The following is a 22,366-nucleotide window of genomic DNA, read 5'->3' on the forward strand; positions in this document are numbered from 1 at the left end:
CTGTGAGGCATCACTTGGATCTTTGGCAATTTGAGGATAACAGTCTCTTAGTAACACAAAAGTACAGCAAGACACAGACAAAAACAATTGCACCACGTCCTACATTCCAAACAAAAGCAATCCTGACATCCTTACAGAATCAAACAGAGGGGAAAATGGGAAAAGAAAACAAACTCAAACCAAACCATCACTCATCATCTCTGCAGCTCCAGATCACAGCGACCTCCTGAAGCACAAACACCTCTCAGGTGCCTTGGAGACGTTTATTAACACCAACCACTGTCACTCTGCACATTTGTGATAACAGTGCTGGGTGCTTTGCAAAGTCTGAGATCCTGATGTTAACAGATCATGAAGTGTGCCTAGAAAAGGGTCATTGTTACCCTCTCCTGCAGTCTGTGGAAATCTCTGAGTTCAGTGGATTAGGATTCAGTTTGGATTAGGTCACACCTTGGACAATAATATTTTATCTAAGTATCTAGAAAACATGAGAATTTGTTGTTAAATTGACAAATTTACTGTTTAATTGGCACAGAGGATACAGGTACTTGAATTCAAACACACACAGGCTTCCTAGGCTGTAAAAACATTTTACAGATTATTAAATATAAGTTTAGAAGTGCAGCAATTTTTGATACAGGCAACCTCTGACACAGCATCATTTCAAAGTGCCTGCATAATAAATTTCAGCAGCTACAAAAGAAAAAAAGTTAAACCTTAGAATAGAATAAATATTATTAAACAAATATTCTATTTAACACAGGTATTGAACTTTAACACAGTAGTAGTAGCAGTTACTATTACTATTTCTATTATTATTACTATTATTAATTAGTTTTAATACAGATACTGTACTAAGAAATGCTTAATTTCCAAGCTGCTTGAGGCTAAAATCTCTCCATGTGTTTATTCATTCAGTAACATTTGACATATATCACTCTGAACCTTAAAAGCATTCTACTTGAAAATATTTCATGCATTCCAATGTATTCATGTTCTGGGCTCCCTATTACTCATGCCACTGCAGGGCAGATAACAAGGAAATTTAAATGCAACAAAAAGTTTTGTATCAAATGTTTCCTAAGCACACAAATTAAGATGAATTAAAACTATAAATCACTTTTCAACCTGCAGAAGCAAACTCTAGAAATCACAGTAGCTGCTGCAATAAAGAATCCAATATGGTATATTGGATTGGTTAATAGATGCTGTAAGCATTTAATTAAATCAATTTTAGCTTCCAACCATCACTGACAATGTGAGTTTTGATTGTCAGTGATGGGTGGTATCAGTTCTGGGAGTGATCATCACCCTCATTCCCAACCACCACGTTCCACGAGCACCAATTATCTCCACTGGGCTCCAATAAATGCAGGCAGAGAAAGGAATTAATGTGTACATTTTTACAATCCCCTAGAGGACTATCAATGCAATACAGTAACTTCAGAAAAACAACTATCAAACACATAAACAGATACAAAAGGGAGCACAGCCATGTAAAGATTAGACCTGAAGAACTGTTCAGTGCAGCAGCTCAGCAGAGCAGGTTCTTCATGCCCTGCAGGAAACCAACAGGAAGCAATTTAATTCCATAATTATTTTCCCAAACTGTGTAAAATGAAATAAACCATCCAGATCTCATTTTACAGTAACTAGGCTTGATCATTCAGCACTTACCAAGTTGATTCACTACCTAATGTCACCATCTTATTTAAAGAGTTGATTTGTAGAAATGCTCGCACAAAGTTTTTGTTTGTTCCTTCCTGAATTCCCAAATTATGTTATGAAAGACCATGCAAAAGCAAAAATGTGGGATTAGCTAGAATATTTGAAGTAATTCACCTTCACCTGTAGGTTTAAGAAAAACAAAGAGATAAAAAAGGTACCTAAAGTCATTATTAAACCCATTAAAACCAGAAAGATGTAACTAATTTCTATCAATACTCTTCCAAACTGTTCTAGTAACACTGGAAAAAAAATGTTTAAGCAGAACTGTGTAGTTACACATGAAGGATTTGAAGAAAACTTATCACAAACAACATGCCTTTACACCACCATAAAGTACAGTACAACATTTTCAACAGCATTAAGGCTTCAACCAACTTCTGGCCACTGACTGACCAGCCTTGTGTAAATTAAAATACAAAAAAACCACAAAAACTCCAAAGAAAACCAAATAACAAACCAGCCTGCTTCTTAAGTGCACATATGTGGATTTTTAGTCACGGATTTATAATTTTCCTTATCATTAGAAACAATAGAAAAAACCCAACAGCTTTTAAGTGCCACTAATTTAGCAACCAATAGCTGCAAACTGCTCCATGCAGATTAATAACACATTGCTGGTAACAGCATGTGTTCTTAACTAATTATAACCTGAATACATTAATATCACAGACTGAGCAGTTCTTGTATTTGCCTTTTTTACATTAAGCTACAGAAAACGAGAAAGGTGCAGGTGAGGTGTTAAAGACAGGTTTAAATGCTGGACCTGGCAGCATTAGGTTAAATTGCTGGACTTGGTGATCTTGGAGATCATTTCCAAGTAAAGTGATTCCATGATTTCTAAAGGATCCTTTAAAAAAATGGACCCAAAATACAGCTGATGCCTAAATCAGATGCCAATAAATAAGCAAGACCTTTACCCCTAAGAAGGCTACTCAGAATTCAAAATTTGAGAACTGTGTCTGGCTCTGTGTTTCTAAAAAATCTTTAACCACAGGAAAAAAGCCTTAAGTACTTATTTTTCTATAATAAATTCAGATGTTTCAGCAGGGCAGAACAGAACACTGAGGGACAAAGAGCCTGTACATTGCATCCAACAAGACCTCTCCTTCCCTCAGTCAGCACTGTGAATACAAACAGCAGTGATATTCCTTGCAATTGGAATAAGCTCAGTGCTATAATGAAAGCCTATTTAAAATCAATAAAATCAGTCCTGCTTTTGGGAGCTATGATTACTCTGGTCCACTGGTACTGCTTGCAGCAAAAATGAACAGCTTGTTCTCAGCCCACTGCTGTGTATATTTAACTACTGAATTCTTGATCGTGAAACAATATACAGAGTTCTGCTGGTTATATGCTATGCTAATTTATTACCTGTGAACAACTTTCCACTATTATTGATACGACTGTGTGGCTGCAAATTAGGCATGCTAACAATTACATTAAAATGTGCTGTAGCTTATTAAAAATAAACTGCTGTAAAGAACACAGGATGTACGGCTGCATGGGAACAGGTCTCACACGCTCCCCTGTTTATGAACAAAAGGCTTTCTGCCAGGGAGAACTCAGGACTACCTTGGCAAGACCTCCCACACTACAGAATTAGAGCTTGGGACAAAGGGAGGAGGTCTCACATGAATTTCTAATCAAATTTCTGCCTCACCAGGGGACTTTCAGTGGTCTGGTTTCTCTGTCCAAGGGCTCTGTATAAATTAATTACTGTCTGTGCCTTCTTTAAAAATGCAGAACCTGTTCCACTATGCCATCACTGTATTTTTACCCCAGTGTAAGGCAGCTGAGCACAGAAGGGTTCACTGCAAACCCGACTCCAATGTAAATAAATGTAAATACTGCAGCAGCAGCAAAGTGCTCCTGATCTCTCTCAGAATGAGCTTAGCACACATTGCAGAGCAGATGAGAGCAACCCACTGTCACAGGAGCTGCACAACGGAGACAGAGCCAGGACATGGCAAATGCAGGTTTTACAGATGCCCTGTCTCCTTACTGACCACACTGAGCACACAAACACACAGGAGCTGTGCCCATGGAGGCAGCCAGGATGCACAGGAGGAACCAGCCTGCTGCAGCCAGGCACAGCCACTGCTATCAACAACTTTGCTCGTCACCCTCCTCTAATTAAGTTGTGCTTGATCAGCAGAACTTGTGGAGCACTTCCTCCTCCTCCTCAAATCCCAAAAGAGGCAGATGAGGTACAGGAATCTGCAACCAGCTCCAAACTCTCCACCCCTACAGAAAGGCAGAAGGCAACCTAAAGATGTATTTACCTGGGAAAACTGCTCTGAGGGACACAAATCACTTATTTGTTTGGACATGTGCAACTTCAAGCTTTGCTTTCACCATCCAGGCTTTAGTCCACGTCTCTTTCATGGTTTTCTAGAATATTACTCCATGAAGGACTGGCTGGGAATCTCACTGGCTGACCAATTCCATCTCCCATTTATGCTTAACACTGTTTTCCTAAACACAGAAGTAAATTCAGTGTTTCCTTTCCCAAAGCAATGGGTTTCCCTTGATTAGTAGGGAATCTTCATATCATGAGATTTGAGAAAATCAAGGCAGACATTACAGACATTTTCTGACAGCAATTATTCCTTATTTTGGATAACACAAGAACTATAAAGGTATCATACAAATCGCAGAACACCTACATGGCATTCCTACTTGTTTCCTCACCAATGTTGATTCAAACCCACAAATGCTCAAGTGTGCTGTAAGGGTTCCAAATAATCTCTCCCAAACTGCATCTCTGCAGCTCAGAGCCTTTCCTCCAAAACCAAGGGTTCCCCTCACAAGCTTTAAAAGGGTCCAGTTTGGACTGGTTTTGGGTTTTACTACTCATGTCTAGCTGATCCAGCAGTAGGGAAACCTACTTTTTGGGGTCTCATCTGTCCTGTTTTATTACTGTTGCTTCTTTCTTGTTTTAATGCTGTCCCTACCACCTGAGTTTCCAACTTCCCTTTGGGCAGGATGGGCTATAATTAATTTTCCAAATTTCAGCCACCCTCTTACACCTCAGTCAAGATCCTGTCAGGCACTTATTACCTTTTAGCAACAGTCCAGACCAGAGACATTCTATAGATTACTTCAGCAAGGAAAGAAGGGAGATGAATAAAAACAGTAAGGAAGACCATAACAAACATAATACAATAACAGAAAAACTGCAGTAAAGCTTAGTTTCCACAATGAACACTGAATCTTAAAGTTGTTATAATAACTTTTCACATTTGGGTCTCTTTATACCAACTTGGTCTGAAATTTGAGAGCTTTTCCCAAGTACTGTTGCCCATCTTCTGAGAGCTGCAGGGATGCAGCATCCGAGGCAGTTCCCATGCTCTGCCAAGTGAGCAGATTGAGATGAAAAAGAAGCTGTCCACAAGATGCCTCCCACATCTACAAAACCATTGTGCTTAAAGGCCTTTTGAATGAAGATAAACAATGATATTCCCCCACCTTTAATTTAAACTCTCTTCCTCTGTTATTTTCATCCTTCTGCTCCGTAACACCAAAAAGAATTATGTTCTTACAAGCTGACTTTCTACAACCTTTGGTTTGCAGATTAGTTTAGAAAGAAAGTTAAATAAATCATCCTTTTAATAATTCCATACTTTTGAATATATTGTATATTTATTGCTAGATTATAAGCCTCATTAAAATCTATAATGATAAATTAGTCAGTCTCTTGATTCTGTCACTATTATTATTAATTGCTTTCATAGCCATTACTACACACTTCACCGGTGATAAAAATTTTAAGGCTAGATAAAATCAACTAAGCTAAAGCTCACTCTCAATATTGCACTCTTAAACCTTCTCAGAGTGAAAGTAATCAAGTATTCACACATCCTACATTTCAGTTAAACCTGATAAATTACTTATACAGCAAACGGAGCCTCACTAGATCCAGCAGCACCACTATAATGCATGGAAAAATATGCACATTAAGGCAGGGATCCAAAAGAAACAGTTCTCATATTGAAACTGTTCATTGTATGTGCTTGTTTAAAACTCCATGGGATATCTTATTTCTGATATTTTTCAGCCTTTAACAGCTTCTTTTTTCAACCTAACTTCTCATTATTTTTTACATAAATCTCCTCTGTAATAGACAAAGGGCTTAGAAAAATGGCTGTTTTCACATTTGCTTACAAACTTGAGAGCAGACGTGGTTTGAAACTCAATCAGGAAATGCACAAGTTTGTCCTTTTGTGGAAGAGCACTGAAGTTCACTGACAAGAGAGAAAAAGCTCTTTCTGGCAGCTCTAAAGCAACATCCATTCTATGGGCAAAACAGAGAAAGGCAATTTCTGTAACCTGCAGAGTCACCCTGGCATCCTGCAGCATATAAATTGTAAATACTGAATAAAAATAGAAAAATCCATGCAAAGGAATCCAGGGTTCTTCCATCATTATACCCAACAGGTCCATTCTTGCTACTTTTAGACTTCAAAAAATTCTTCATATTATGCCCAAGCCAATATTATTTTTCTGCTCTTCAGATGATTTCACTTTAAGAGGCTGCAAAAAAGCAAGCAAAGAAGACTTTTCCTTCTGTATTAGTCACGATCCCTATGACCTGACAATACCACCATGGAAGCTTCTCAGGATACTCTGTTAAGCACTGAGAAAGCTGGGGATGCAAAATCATTTGCTTTAGTAGACCCTCTTTCCTTGTAACTATAAAACACATGAATAAATCACAAGACTTGATTTCTAAAACCGACATTCAAAAATCTGTCGGTTTTAACAGATTCTTATCAAGACATTTCTCTCTATCTTTCCTATTTCCCTAAACTACAAAAAAACAAAAAAAACAGATAAATGAATATGCTGGCAGTTTCCTTTGCATCTTTACCTTTTAAAGCTTACAAGCTTTGAGTTTTCCTTGCCAAAATAACATGGAAACCTTTTTTCCCTCTCCCAGTAAAATATATTTTAAAGTTAGCAGACTTAGGCAGATCAACTGTGCCCTAAATTCTTGACTGAATACCATAACACGATTTGTTTTAATACAGTTCAGGGAACAGGCTTTATGCAATCTGCAGTGTTGAAGTCAAGCAGCCATTAGGAACAAACACTGTTCTCGCCCCTTGCTGCAACAATACACACACCTGCTTTCCTGGAACGTGTTCAAAATTTCATTCTTTCTGATTATATGTAAGGCACAAAAGACACAAAGCCTTCTCTGACTGATTCTAATTCTTTTATCCATTATTGAACTGCAGAGATGATTTTGAAAAAACTGTATGTAGTGTAGAATACATAAAAACTGAGGCACATATATTAGGTTTTTTTCACACTTCACTTTTAATCATAAAGGAGTTGTTGTAGTTGGAGGTATTCTCAAAAATGGAGAATGAAATAAAAAACCTAAGCAAGAAATAAGGGAGTTCACATGGTAAAAAAGCAAGTTAAGATGAATTGTAGAATCACAAATGGTTTGGCTTGGAAAGGGCCTTAAAGCCCATCCTGTCCCAATCCCTCCCATGGCAGGGACACCTCCCATTATCCCAGGCTGCTCCAAGCCCTGTCCAACCTGGCCTTGGGATAGGGATTGGGATTGTCCAACTTCCAGGGATGGGGCAGCCACAGCTTCCCCAGGCAACTTGTTCCAGTGCATCTCCTCCCTGATGGAAAGGAACTTCTTTCCTGAGACAAAAACTAAACCTTCTCTCTTTTTTACATATGAAAATATGCAGAGAGTAAAGACACAGCAATGTAACCACCACTATTTAAGAAGCGTTAAAAAATCCATAATGTGACAGGTGAACCTCTGTGAAGCAGAGACACAATAATTAACCCTTTAACAAGTACAGTCTTTCCACACAGGCCTGCTATGACCAGCAGGATCTTTAAAAATAAGCCTGGAAATTGAAGCCAAAGCTTAAAGAAATGTGGAGGGCATCACACAGTGGAGGCTGAGCAAGCAACAGCCTTCAAAAGTGTGAGGCACAGGCCACAGGCTTAAAGGGAGAGATCTCAGGGTGTATCTACTTCAGACCCAGTTTCTGCAAGGCTGCCAATATTAGGCCAGGACCAAATTCTTTCCAAGGGTTTCATCATCTCTTGCTGCCTTGCAAAAACTGGGACAAAGTGACCTGAGAGACAGCCATGTGCATGCACTGCCACACTTCAAGGCACCTCAGCTCTTTACTCACCACCACAGTGGTCATTTCTCCTCTTTACAACAATTGTCAGTGACACAATACAGATGCTTTCATCAAACTGGTAGTTATCTGCTTAATTCTAAGCACACACTGATGCCAGCTTGGCATTTGGGTGCCTGCATAAATATTTCCCTCTGTGGGGCTTTTGACACATTTCATGAAGAACTTCTTAATGAAGCTCCAAGCCTAAATCTCTTCTACAGTTTGCATTTTTACCCAAAGCAATGAAAATACTGAAAAGCTCTCAGCTGAAAATCTACATTTTTAGCAAAATTAACATTTCTCTCCCAGAGACAGTTCTTGTTATACAATTCTACTCCAGCTCTTAGCCTTGTATCCCTTAGTTTTTGTTTCATTGTGTAGGGCAGCACTAGATACCACACATTTTGCTGTTTAGACCACAAATAAATCAATCCACATCCAAAACTAGAAACATACAAAAGAATAGCAAATCTGTCAGTATTTTCATCTGAGCCAAGCCCAGTAGGATTGAAATGTCCTCCAGAAGCCTGATTCATTATCCAACTTATTCAGTGGAATTAAGTACAAAGTTTTCAATGTATTGCTGAAATAATTTACTGAGCCTCTGAAGAGAATCATGCTAGACTGGTCATTATCTGGGAAACATCTGGATGGGAAAATGATCACATTGAAGAATTTATGTCTGCCTCAGTAGTGCCAAAGACAGAAAGTTGAAAACTATTACTTTGGAGATTTTATTCTGCATATGTCCTTGATTCCTTGTCCTGATTTTGAAGCAAGCACTGATTTGCCACCCCCTGCTAAAACTAACCCACAATACCTGACTTTACCCTCCCCACAATCAATGACCAAAAACCTCCCAACCTTCTTCGCTACTTACAGACAGAAATCACATACTTAAAAGAGGGTATTTTTAAGACCCCAGCATTAGCCACTGATATGTAGCCTGATTTACTTAAGTATTTTATATTTGAAGAAGAAAATCAGACTTCACAATAAAAATAAACACTACCTCATTTTAAAGAAATAATCTCTTTTTCAGCACAGCTTTTAACAGACACCTGACATGAGGTGTAAAATCCAGTTGGAGAAGGAAAATCCAGTACCTGAGATGTTGGGCTGAGGGACTGCACAAATATCACATTCAATTTCTTTTGCAGATAAAAGTGGGAATAAATAATGAACAGCTATGGCTCTGGCCATGTAGAGTACCCATGAATTTTATCCAGAGTGAAAAGAAAATCCAAGAAGGAACAGATTTGGTTCTAATGTTTCCTTCTTGTCAAGTGGAGATTAACTAAATGGAGACTCTGGGCAAAAGCTCATTCATTTCCAGAGCTCCAGATCCAGAAAACAGAATTATCCAAGTATGAAACAAAACTCACCACATAAAGGTTTAAAGAATGCAGGAGACAATGAAATACAGAAATGAATTGAGAGATCTATTTAAAACATAGAAGCACTACAACCAAAACAGCCATCACATCTACTCCTGGAGATATTTTCCTGCACAGTTTGCTTAAAAACCTTCTAATGATTCCTGTTGTTAGAGTTCATGGTATCTAGCTTTTAATGGCTTAAAAAAATCATACTGCATTAAGCAGTATCAAAAGAAATATTTTAGTCCTCTGGCAATTGGTTAATATTAACTGCTGTAGACAGATGAAGTTTCAGTTGTGGTAAGCACCTGTCTTTATAACTTAATATCAGGTAACTCCAGTAATCACTGAGCTCAAGTACTAAGGGATGCACCACCATCCTCCTCTTGTTTTTGTTTACTCACCACATATGTGAAATAGAAGCAATTGCCAAAATAATCTAATACTGGAAAAAGGTTAAGAGCAGATCTATTATAAGAATCTTTAGTATCTAATTCAATATTTCAGACTTAATTACTCCATAAAAAGTCCATCTCACTGATCAGTGATACTCAGGTTAATTTAAATGCAATGCCAAAAATATTTTGTTTACAACATAGTTTCCAATCTGTATTACCTGAACAATGTTCTTTTTACAGCTTTATAGAATTGCTCAATCTATACAATTCCTTCTCACACATACAGCCATGTCATTCAACATAAACCCATTCAGAACACATCCTTGACAATATTAATTAGCCTCCTAAGGGAAAAAAAAAATATTTTGGTTATTTCTTCTAGATTTCTTTTTTGTTTTGTGATATTTTTCTTAGTATCACAGCATCTACAGATGCTTTTCAAAAATGCTGAAGAAAGGCAATTTAGGGAATGTTCCAGATAAGGGGGAAAAAAAGTCCTGCTGTGCTTTTCATAGCTTGGTAATTTTTATAGATGTTCATCTTTTGATGTATTCTTTTTTTGCACCATTGTATTAAAAGTCTTCAATTTTGAATGTTTGGTGGAAGCAAGATAATGCAAACTTTACAGTTGAAGCTCTGAAAACTCTGCCTATTAGGACAGGTTAAGAGAGAAAAAAATTAGGTTTAAAGTGTTCCCATTACTTATTAAATGTTAAGCCACAAAAAAAAAGCACAGAACTTTGAACAATGTCGTTGGGTGGACCAAACAAGTTTCTACTTGAAAGATGAAAATAAAAAATGGGACAAGAGATTTTTATCCTGAGATGAGCCTTTAATTCATAAACCACCTAGAAGAAAAATATGAATTATTTAGAACCCATGGTAAAGCAATTGTCAAAATAGATGTTGCATTCTTGATTTTCACCAGTAGCTTGTTAGCTGAGCCATTCATGACCATGCCCAGTACCAACACATGCAGCTTCTTGGCTCGGCCTCTCTCTGCCACTTCATTTTCTCAGTTGTTTTATAAGGATTTGCTTTTTATTATATGCAGCTACAACATGATCTGTATGAGGACACTGGACAAGCTGTTAGCTCCATTAACTTAATAATAGATTTCTGAGTGTGATTTCCTATTAATTTCATTTTCCTCATTCCAGGAGAAGCCAAAATTACAGACAGCCATATGGTGCTTCATAAACAACAATTAAAAGTTATTTTCTGATTTTTAGGCACTAAAAAAAGCCCATAAAAATACATATGGTTGGAATGATATAAAGGAAATTATGCTTTGGAATGTCTGCATATGTCTAAGATGCTCCAAACACTTCCTCAGCCTGTTTCCCATTCACACACTTCTGGCCCATGCCAGCCACTGGAGGTTACAATTAATCTCATGAGTGCATGCCTCAAAGATCACAATTCAGATTTTTCTTCTAGAAGTGCAGCTTTACAACAACAGCTTGTATGAACTGTGTAGCTCAATTTGTGTTGTGACTCTTCACCTTTACCCACTCCATGGATTTGCCAACAGGATGGTTCCTGCCCAGCCAGAAATACCTGGCAGAGCTCTGCCAGTCAGAGAAATGAAATCCATGGGTTGGGGACTGGACTGGGAGTCTGTCAGCTCCTTACAGGCTCCCAGTAATGTAAATTACTCTGTCATTTCACAGGGACTAAGAATTCCCAGTACCAAACACAGCAGCTGAAAAACCAGCCTACTCCAAATCATTGCAAGCTGCCTCTCCAAATGACTCCAGAACAGTCACCTTCTTCTTCCCTGCCCTTTATTACATCTTGTGCTCATGCTGATTGGAGAGCAGCTTGGGCTGAGAGTCCCATCTGAGTGCCTGAAGCTACAGAAACTCTGAAAGTCTCTTACTGTAAAATGGAAATAAAGAACTACCTCCATCATCGGAGGGTTTTTTTACTAAAACATCTGTAACAGGAGAAATTTCCTTAGAAGCACCTGGGATAACTGCTTTTACTGCTGTCCACTGCTGGAAGTCAAGCTTGGCAGAGATAGGCAGAGGTTTTGACTCTGTATTGTATATATACATATATTATATACACACATATATATGCTTACAGGGCAAAGCCAGAATCCATAACACTTTTTGGTTGCTAGCACAGCCCCAAGTTAAAACGAGCAGGAAAATCCCAGTGGTTGAGTTTAAACAAGTCCACAGTAAAAAATAAAAAATAGTTCTTTCCTAGAAAACCCAAATGTTAATTAATAGGAGGTTAAAGGGGTATTATAAACCTTACTGATGTTTTAACTCTTAACAAATATTGAAAACCAGCATTTTACCTTTACAGAACAGTGCTAGTCAGGTTTTCCATCTTGGTATGGAGCCATTTATCGCAGAGTGACAAGGATATTGTAGCAATTATCAAATACATCCATAGTTTTCCTATTTTTTTCTCTAAGACAGATTTTCTCTAGCACATGTCCTAAACAAACCTACATGAATCTAAACCATTCCTTATTTTCTCCTTGTGCACTTCTTTAACACAATCTATTTTTTTAATTCTTTGTATGTACCAATTCCTTTGTTTCACAAGGAAGAATTTTCAAATTCATCACGAAAGTAGCTGTTGTGATATTAATAGATTTTTCTTCAAAGTAAATCGGATGCAAAGCCTCTGGACTAGAGTTTTAAAGCCAAGTAGTCTGGATATATGAGAAATGAAATCTGATAATGCACATAATAATTTTCTTTTACTTTATTACCACTGATCTAAAACTGAACATCTACAATCACTTCCTTGCTTTCAATTGACTAACACTGAAGTGCTTTTCTGATATTACCTTGGCTTTTTTCTGCAGAAACAAGTCTGCATTTGTTAAAGGAATTTTAAAGCAGCAGCAACCAAATTGAGGGTAGGTCCTACTCACTTGAGCCTGCAGAAAGGTTGAAACAGCAACAATTTCCTGAGTTTTCAGCAGAGGAAATATTAGGAGGCAAAAAAGATTTAAACAAAACCCCAGCATGTTACAGAGCAATGGCCTGAGTAAAATGAAACGCTCCATCCTCCAAGGCAGCCTGTGTGACAAAACAAGGTTCCCCCAGGCTCAGGGAGAAGCAGCAGCACTGTGCTGGTGACCCAGGAGCACTGCAGGGGGACAAGAGACCTGGCAGCACCAGAGGAGTATCAGGGATGAGCAGGAACACCATTGCATTGGTGTGAAATCAAGTGATTTCCCCCAAGAGTGGGCTGTTCCATAGCTCTGTCCAGGGCAGCTCTGGAGAGAAGCTGCAGCCAGCAGGGCAGGAGAGGTGTTGATAGAGAGAACAGACACCCGAGGCTCTGACCTCGGCCACCCCGCTCAGCCACGTGTGCTCCATGCAATAAGCTGCTCATAAAGCCCTCAGCTGCCCCAGAATAATGAAAGAAGCAGCAGGACAACAAATAAAAGTGAAAATGAAGAGTACATTATTTTCAGCAGAGAGCTACAGCCAACCTCTGCTCTCCTGTCTAAGAAGTGAAGTGATAAAGCACCACATTGACACTTCCATGGCACTGCAGACTGAGCAGGTGGAGCTGCCAGTTTTCTGTCGACATCTCCCAGGAACTCTCCTGTTACACAATTAATTCATGAATAGACAAAGAAAGAAAAATCTTGCAAATGAGCACTGTTACAAAATCAGGCACATTTCATTACTATCATAATAATTTTCCTACATGGCTTCTTACCACTCACCTAATCCACTTTGTCATCACAAATTAAGATTTAACTGCACAATAAACAAGCTGGAAGCAGTTTGAAGTGCCTCAAAAATCTACACAGATCAAACACACAGACCTATTTTTATTGATTATGTAATATTGACATCAGCCTTATAAAGCTATTACACAAATTTAAGGCCTTAAATCAATGGATTTGCTTTCAAAACTTTCCTTGGACACACTTGATGAGAACGGGGAGGTCTTGGAGCCAATCTTGGAGGAAAAAAAATCATAGGCCTAAACTTCATAAATTACTGGTCATTTGTGCCAATCATCTGTATTTCAGATGTCTAAAGGTTCTGTTTTTCAAATGCTGTAGTGCAGAGTGCCTTTCCCTGCAAACACTCCCAAAAGTCCCAGAGCTGCCAGCTACAGTTGCTGCTTTTGAAACTTGGGACTATCTGTATTTGAAATGAGTGTTCTGGATGTAGTTATTTGCATCCCTACCATGCCAAGATAGGCCAAACACGGAGTCCCAAATGTAAATGCATTCTGCCTGCATGGGTGAAGACCCAACACACTGATATACAACCTACAAAACAAAATATTTTCCTGCAAAGATGTGCCTTGAGTCAGATGCAGTCTGTTTATTTTGTACTTATAATATCCACTGAATTAACATTTAATATGGTTATCAAACTGACGTCTACACAATAATTCTCTCAAAGAAGTGAAAATACATTAAAATCAAGTACTTTTATTACTATTTTCAACTTTTTACACTTTTGCAGAAGATAATTAATACACTTCATAAAAGCTCTTCAAGATGTTTTTAAGTTTGAGGTGCTTTTTCATTTGTGTGTTTTAGAGTTTTCACACTCCTCCTTTCTGTTTTTCCTGCTGACACTTTAATCTCCTCCTCTTGTAAATATGAACTTATAACAATAAATCATATTTTATTTATTAAAGATATAAACAGGAATCAATACAAAGCAGGAAAGCCAATCTCCATAAAGTTTCCCTCCACACTGACTGAAATTAGTTTTCATATGAAGATTTAAATACACATCCAGTTGGCATTTAAGCAAGAATAAAAATATTTTCTCTCTTGCATTACATAACATGCTAAAAAAAAGAAAAAAGAAAGTATTGGCTTTGGCCAGTTCTAGTGAAGTAAAATCAATGACAATTCTTTAACACACAAGTATTTTGCAATGAGGAACCTGACACATCTGAGAACTGTTGCCTAAATTAGCACCAAAGAACTCCACAAACTGCAATATAAAGTAGGGTGTTTTTTTTGTTTTTTTTTTTACTTTTATATTCAGGTCACTTTTAGTCACAACATGGTTGATTTGAAGATACAAAAAAAACCCACTCTTGATTCTTCTGTAAATATATTCTGCTTGGAAAAGTGCCTGTATGAAGCACACCAGGGAACAGGAGTGCAAGCAGCCCACATCACCTTGCCCTTTGTTTGGATTGTCAGTTTTTCCTTTTGATCTTTCTTTGCAGTTGAGGAACCAAAAATTGATTTTCCCAGTTGAACTAAGGTAGAAAAAGGACAATGTTTTATTTAAGATCCTTCACTCCTGCACATAAGCCTATTTCTTTCTTTATATACAAAAGAAACTGTCTTTTTGTTCTTGTGAAAAAATGTTTCCAAGTGGGGAACAGTCTCAGTGTACTGACTCTGGTTTCAAAAAAGGGGGGGAAGGTGTTTAAAAATCCAAATAGTGGCCTCCTGCAGAGAAGCACACACACCTCTGGAACCTTCTAGAAGTACAGAAGATGAGCTTTTGGGAAGCAGGTCACACTTGTTAGTTGTCTGCATAAGCCTGAGCCACGAGCAATGTCACACTCAAAACCTTGTTTACAGGCAAATAGAAAGCACAATTTACATATTTAGACACTTATAAAGCCAAGAATATATTCTAAATATACCTATGATCTAAACAATATAGTTGTTTTGGTTTTTTATTCCAGATGTACTTGTTACAGAACAGGAATAAACGCTTATATGTGGGGAAAAACTCTCTAATAATGCAGTTAAAATTGTTACATAACTATTTCCTAATATATTCCTAATATTTCCTACCTCTTTTATGTGTTTAGGTGTTATGCTAATCCTTCCACTGCACTTCTGGGTTCAAAGGTGGACAGTTTCATTCTGGTCTAGGGCTGACCTTTGCTGGGAGGAATAGATATTTGCTTTGATGGCTCCTTCTTCCTCACTTTAAAATGGGCTCTTTCTTTCCACTGGTCCATACTCCCCTGAGTTTACTGAATACAGTGAGTAGTAGGGACAATTGTACCATTTTACCCCACTGTGAGACCAGAATGATTGAATTTAATAATTAGTTTCTTTGACTGCTGTCACAACTTGCATTGCAGAATAACGTGTTGATATTGGCAGAAACCAACATTCCCTAACACCTACAGGTATTATTGATACTCCTGGCCCACAAATTTCCTGAGTTATTTGCACAAATTCTTAATAAGTTCTTGAAGAAATCTGAGCTTACAAACTGACCTGCTCTTGAACCTCGCAGGAAAGCTGAGGACACACAAATGCCCACCGAGAAGCACAAGAACCTCCTGCCAGCTGCAGTTTCCCAGTGCTTCCCTTGACTACTCCAGCCTTTTTAATCTCCTTTTTTTCCTGTGAACTTGGAAGGGTTCACACAGCTTTGCTCAAGCGTTTCACCTGAATCAATTCAGCACCTGACTTGTCACACAGGACTCTGTTCAGAGCAGTCTGCTGGACAGCACAGCAAATTCTCTGTAATTATGACCCTACAGGCTGCACTGAGGCCAACCACTGTTAAACTGAAAGCCAAGGAATGCAATCTGTGATTCTCTTCAAGATACATGATCAGCTTTCAGAACTTGGAAAGAGCAGGGAGGGTACCTGAGAACCAACTCCTAGCATTCAACAGGGCACTTTGCAATTAATTAAAGACAGAGAGCAGTACATACATTCACATGGCACAAATCTCAATTATTGATAGTGCTGCTTAATGAGAAGCCTACATGCCTTTCTCACATACCAGCCCTTCCCCAGTCCTTTGAGGAAATACAAACACACTACCCCCACACTTCTAACAGCTTGGCATTTTGTCTCTCAAGCTCCAACCACCACCTCAGCAGCAAAGATATAACTACATACATTAAACTTCATGTTTTACAGGTTTCATAACATTAAATTAGCCTAGAAAAAATATTATAAAAGCAAGAGAAAGGAATTAGCTTTTGGTTTGGCAATCAGCATTTGCAGGAAGGGATGTATCTCAACGTGATGTGGAAACCAGCAAAGCTGTTTCATTTGGGCTTCCTGCAAGTTGAGCTCTGTGGGGATTTTGAAGGCAGATATTATGCTTGGAAATTGAACTCCACATATTTTAATGAAATTGCACAGTCTAAAGACCACAATGAGTGAGCAGTCATATCAAACAGCAGAATTTTGAGCTTTCTCAATTACTCACATATAAACGGAACTTTCCTGGGTAAAAAAGTAAAATTGGAATAAACACCACCTTTGTTTGCAAAGAAGGAGAATGTGCAGCTGATTTAAGTGCCCTGAACTTGTGTTGAACCTATAAAGGGACTGACACAACAGGTGAGTAAGTACATCTCAAATGGTGCCATTATTCATGCACGGTGCTGTTCAGTACCTTCTCAGCTTCAGACAAGCAGGACCATGGATCAAATGTGTGTCAAACTTGTCAGCAGCAGCAGATCACATTTGTACACCAGCTTTACAACCCCGAGCAGCTGAGTGTGTAGGTTCAGCCAGTCTGCCATGTAAGTGAAAAATATGTAACCTAAGCACCATCCCAATGGCCCCTCCTCTGAATCCTCTAAAACAGATGCTCTGTGTCATCCTGACAACTGTTAAGCACTGGTTAATATTTCATCAGCTTAGGCCAGCAAGCTGCTTCACCACATCAGAAAGCCCACTTCTCAGCTTCTGCAGAGTCATGTAACCATGTCTGCCTGGTTTACAAATCAGATGAGCTAACAGCTGAAAATAAACCTACAGTAGATTACTCCTTCTCTCCGTGCTGCTGAAAAGAGCTCCAGATTTTATTGAAGTGTCAGATATACAATAAGGCAAACTTTCTGTAAAGGCAACACTTTTGCTAAACTATGATGTTTTGTTCACGCTTCTGCAATTTCTTACATTCCAAGCTTCTCACTTCAAGGTCAAGTTCAGAACTGGTCTCTAAGGCAGTATAAATCACATTTGTACAAATTGTGGTCACAGTTTACTCTCAGAAAGTCTCCTGCAGTATAATTTACTTAATGGTATGCAAAAGAAGAAGGCTCTAAATAGCTAAAACAATTCACAGAGACAAAAGAACATATAATTAACGTTGCCCTACCTGCTGTTAACTGCACTAATTGCATCCTTTCTGCACAATTGAAAATTCTGACACTGAGATGTTTTCAGTGATACTCAACTCGTGTTCAATTACCCCTGAACCTTGGACCTTAAAAGTCTTCCTCTAGTATTTAACTTGACTGGTTTATTTTGTTTCTTCATCAGCAGAGAGATTTCTGAAGGAATGCTTACTCCAGTCTGTGGAAGTCCAGACATCTCACTATTTACAGGACACTAAACATAAGAAACTCAATGTAAAACCCAGCCATAAATTGGAACCCATAAATCAAAATTGTGAAAATAGTCACAAAGCTGCATAAACTCAATGACACAGGAGTCTTATCTTCTAAACCAACAACATAAAATATGAAAATATATGAAATTTCTTCATCTTAAAATTGTAAAATAACTTTTCCCTATGAACATATTTAAGCACCTAACTTGGTTTCTTATGGATCAAAGAAACAACTTAAATAAATACTATCTGCATATACACTTCAAATAGGAATGCCACTAAAAAGATAAAATAAGCAAGTTATTTATAGTATACATTAATCATCATATTTAAATGGCAGATTACTTTAATGCATGTATTAAAGACATAAGCCTGTATTTAATTGGGGGAGGGGGGGAAACTGCATAAGAATAGTTTTTCCTAAGATAGTCAAATTTGCAGTAATCAGCCTCAAGTCTCTCATTTCAATTTTATTCCAAAATACCCAAGCAAAAGCTGTATTATACTGAAGGCAAGATGTGGAAAGGCCAGTAAGAAAATCAACCACACTGAACAACTAATATCCAAAACCCTGGATACAAGATTTATCTGTGGGAACAAGAACAAGAGGGAGTGTTGGACATGCAGATGTGGCACCAGGAATATTATGACAATAATCTTCAGTGGGGACAAAGCACAACACACCAAGATCAGGAAAGCTACTACCAAACTATACAGGTGAATAACTGGAGGAATAGAAGGGTCAAAGACTTAGCAGGGAGTAGAGGGAAGTGGTGAATATTCCCAGGGACTTTATATCGTTAACTGTTTATACAGCAAACTCTTCTTGGTTGCCTTTCTCTTCTCTTTCTCCAAAACCCCCAGGGCTTTTCTTAAGTATTTAGAACAATAAATATATTTAAGATTTATAGCCTGAAGTTTAGCCATATTCATCTTACTCAGGTGAGCAGTCCAACTAAGCCCAGGGGAGGTGCAAGAAAAATGTTCCCTTTCAGAATGATGCACAGAACAAAAGCTCACTTCAACTGCAGGACCAGGGAGATTATACCACACAGAGGTAAAATTGTCAACTTCAGATTTTTCTTAATAAAACAAAAAATCACTTAAAATAAGAGCATAGCTAACTTCTGGAACTACCCTGAACATGATTCTCACTAAATGTTTTTTTGTGGTGACATTCTCAAGGGTTAGAGCATCATTTAAAATATAGTGTGATGCAGAGAGTCAGATAATATCTCCCAGTTCAATCCAGCAGGGTTACAAAGACACATTTTGTATTCATAAATGTGTTGAAATATTTTACTTTTCTTGAACTGCAAATATTTGAAGAAATGTAGATAAACATATTTAAAATTCACAGCACTTTCTCAAATATGAAGTAGCAGATTAACAAAATGTCAGAACATCCTTAGCTTCAAAAACTGCTCTACCATTTTAGGTAGAGATTATCTATCAAAAAAAAGTAAAATAAAATAATCATAGCCTCTTATGATCATACTTCTCAACTGGTGATATATTCAAGTTGTAAATTACTCCCATCTTTAAATATAAAACAAGCTCTTGCAAGTCATCCTAACCTTTGCAAAACACTAGTTAGTATTACCTCATTGACTGGAAGAGGCTGAGGAGGAAATAGGGGATGGGAATCATGGTATGGAGGCTGGATACTGGGTGTTCTCTGAGCTTCACACAAGTTGAAAAGTCACTTGTGAGAGATTCCTGGCTTGGCTCAAAACCATGTGTTTTTATAGCAAATGTACAAGTTAATATCCTTACTCATCAATCCAGCCCGTCCTAAGCTACCACCTGGTCCATAAAGACAAAAAGTGAAATAAATTTAACAGAAAAAATTGACAAATTTTAAAAAAAACTATTTTCCTAAATAAATTATATATAGTAAGTGGATAGCTAACAACAGCATCTTCCTGCTGTACCCTGTGTCCATTGGGGGACAATACAGACCAGGGAATTTATGACAAAATCAATTATAAAATATCCTATCTTAGGACTGCCATCATTCCTTAGATTTTATTCAAAACAATTGTGCTACTAGTCCTTCCACTGAGAAGTTTAAATGAAAAACAGGCATAAGCATCAATTTTGTATTTGAGACCCCTATACATGGAATTATCCACTGGGACTGATCACGTAGAAGATGCAGCATTACACAGAGCAACAAACAAGGAAAAGAAGAAAGAAAACCAGAGAAGAATGAAACTTGCTTTCAGCAATCACCCCCTGAATATTTAGAAGCTGATGGGCATCTAGAGAGTACAGAAGTAGTGATTTCTCTCCTTTACACAGCTGCTAGTACTACAGAGAAAACATTGTTGTTTAGTATTTCATACCTTATACATAAAGTGTGCCTAATGGTTCTGATTTTATGCATAAAAAAATGAAAATTCCATGCAGCTGCTTCTCAATTACGCATCTGGTTATTGTTCTGCAGCTGCAAAACTACCTTGAAGAACCATAAAATATGGTGTGACAAGAGTGGAATAAACACCAGCAGTCATCTTGTACCAGCCTTGTAAAACTTTGCAATTTTTACCAGCTGATAAAATTCTTGGATCATAACTGTAACTTCTGTTGCCTCCTTCTTTTATGAACAAAAGTCTGGTAGTGTACTTAAGACAACTGAAATTTGTAAATGCTCACACAGTGTGGCACACATTATGTTTTGAATTCAGTACCCCATTTCTAGAGTATTTTTGACTTTGTGTTTTACTTTCAAGCAGCTATTTTGGTAATTTGATCAGAAATCCAACACAGAAAACAATAAGTCAGCTCAACATTAGTGTCAAACATCTGAAATGAGATTTTGATTTGTTAGCCCCCAAGCCATTACTCATATTACTATAAATCTACTGAATATGAAGACATTTGGTGACAAAGAATGGTTATAAAATATCCAACTAATGTAAGCAGTCTCAAGCTTGCATTTACTGACTAACACTCAGCATGTAATTCTCTAACGAAGGGAACAGATAAGAAAAACAAAACAATTTGTTTTTATAACAATGCATTTCAAATTAATTATTTCTGTAATTCCTCTGGAGACACAGGGTCCATAGAATTTCCATAACTAAAATATTAAAAAAGCCACAATTTGTAAGTTAACTTGAAACAGAAAGGTTCAGCTTGAAACAAAACAACACCCAGTGGTGAGCTTTGATAAAATCTATTATTAACTTTCTCTGAAAAAGAATAAAACTCAAACTCCCACTTAGAGAAGCTGGAAGTTTCTCTACCTGTTTTTTCTGGCACGCAGGATGCAACACACATGGCCATTACCAACAAATGCATGTGTGGTTGGTTCCACAGAAAACACAGAGCTGCCAAGGCTTTGTGTGGAAAAACATTGCTGAGCTGCAGAGGTGGAATGAGACAGGCAGAGAGCCCTTGCAGGGTGTTCCAAGGATGCTGCACTGCTTAAAGATTGCTGCACATAAAAGTTTGCCACTTCTGTGCTGTCTCTGTGAAGCAGCTTCTCAGCATGAGACACAGAGGGAGGAGGGAAGCAAAGGGGAGGGAGAACAAGCAGGATTACAGGACCCAAACCCAACCAACCCATGCACACAGAGGAGAAAGCAGCACAACTTTAGGGCTCCGAGCCAGGGGAAAGGTCCTGTAGCACCAGCAGCCACTGAGTGTGAAATCCTCAAATGAAATCCTAATTCCATCTTGACTGTGCCTTGTGCAACTCAGCTTCCAAGGCAGAATAAGCTAAAACCCCAAAAAGCAATGTGTGAGGAAATAAAGAATGCCCCTAAAAATATTACTATGCACAGGTGCTTTACTCCTGGTTTGCTCTGTAGTTGTATCACAGCAAGTTTCCCAGGACTTTCTAACAAATTCCTTAGCATAGCACATTTGGTGAACACCTGTAACATCTTTCCTAGCTCCTCTGATTTCCTATGACTGATCTTTTCCACCCAGAAGATGAGGTAAATAAATTGGGTCACTGACCTATTGATTACCAAGCCTCCTACTAAGAATTACTGTAACTGCAGCAAACAACACGTTGCCTTCATAATTTTTACTCTCCTTTATTATTTTCATAATTTACAGACACAAGTGAGAATCTTAAAGTTCTTTACACAACCATGATATTTGGGGATTTTTTCCAAAAAATCAAATCATTGCAACATGGACAAATGTAGGGAAAAAAAAAACCCTATTATTTGCAATATTATTTGATAATATTTAAATATAATTTAAACCATGGTTAGCAATCAGTATTTGTCTTCTGATCATACACAGAAACATTATTTTCTATGATTGCCAAGTCAAGCAAATGTGGGTCTGAGCAAAGCACTTCAGCAAGCAAAAAACCAGTATGCACACAAATGGCTTTTAGCAGTAGACAGCTGCTAAATATGGGCTCTAACTATGCTAAATAGGGT

General features: G+C 37.9%; 1 protein-coding gene across 2 annotated transcripts in view; it reads right to left on the minus strand.

The window, feature by feature from the left end:
* Positions 1–22,366, minus strand: part of SUCLG2 (succinate-CoA ligase GDP-forming subunit beta) — a 109,191-nt gene that overhangs the window by 59,562 nt on the left and 27,263 nt on the right. The window lies entirely within an intron of this gene.

The sequence above is a fragment of the Poecile atricapillus genome, chromosome 9 (assembly GCF_030490865.1).
Source record: "Poecile atricapillus isolate bPoeAtr1 chromosome 9, bPoeAtr1.hap1, whole genome shotgun sequence".
Taxonomy (NCBI): Eukaryota; Metazoa; Chordata; class Aves; order Passeriformes; family Paridae; genus Poecile; species Poecile atricapillus.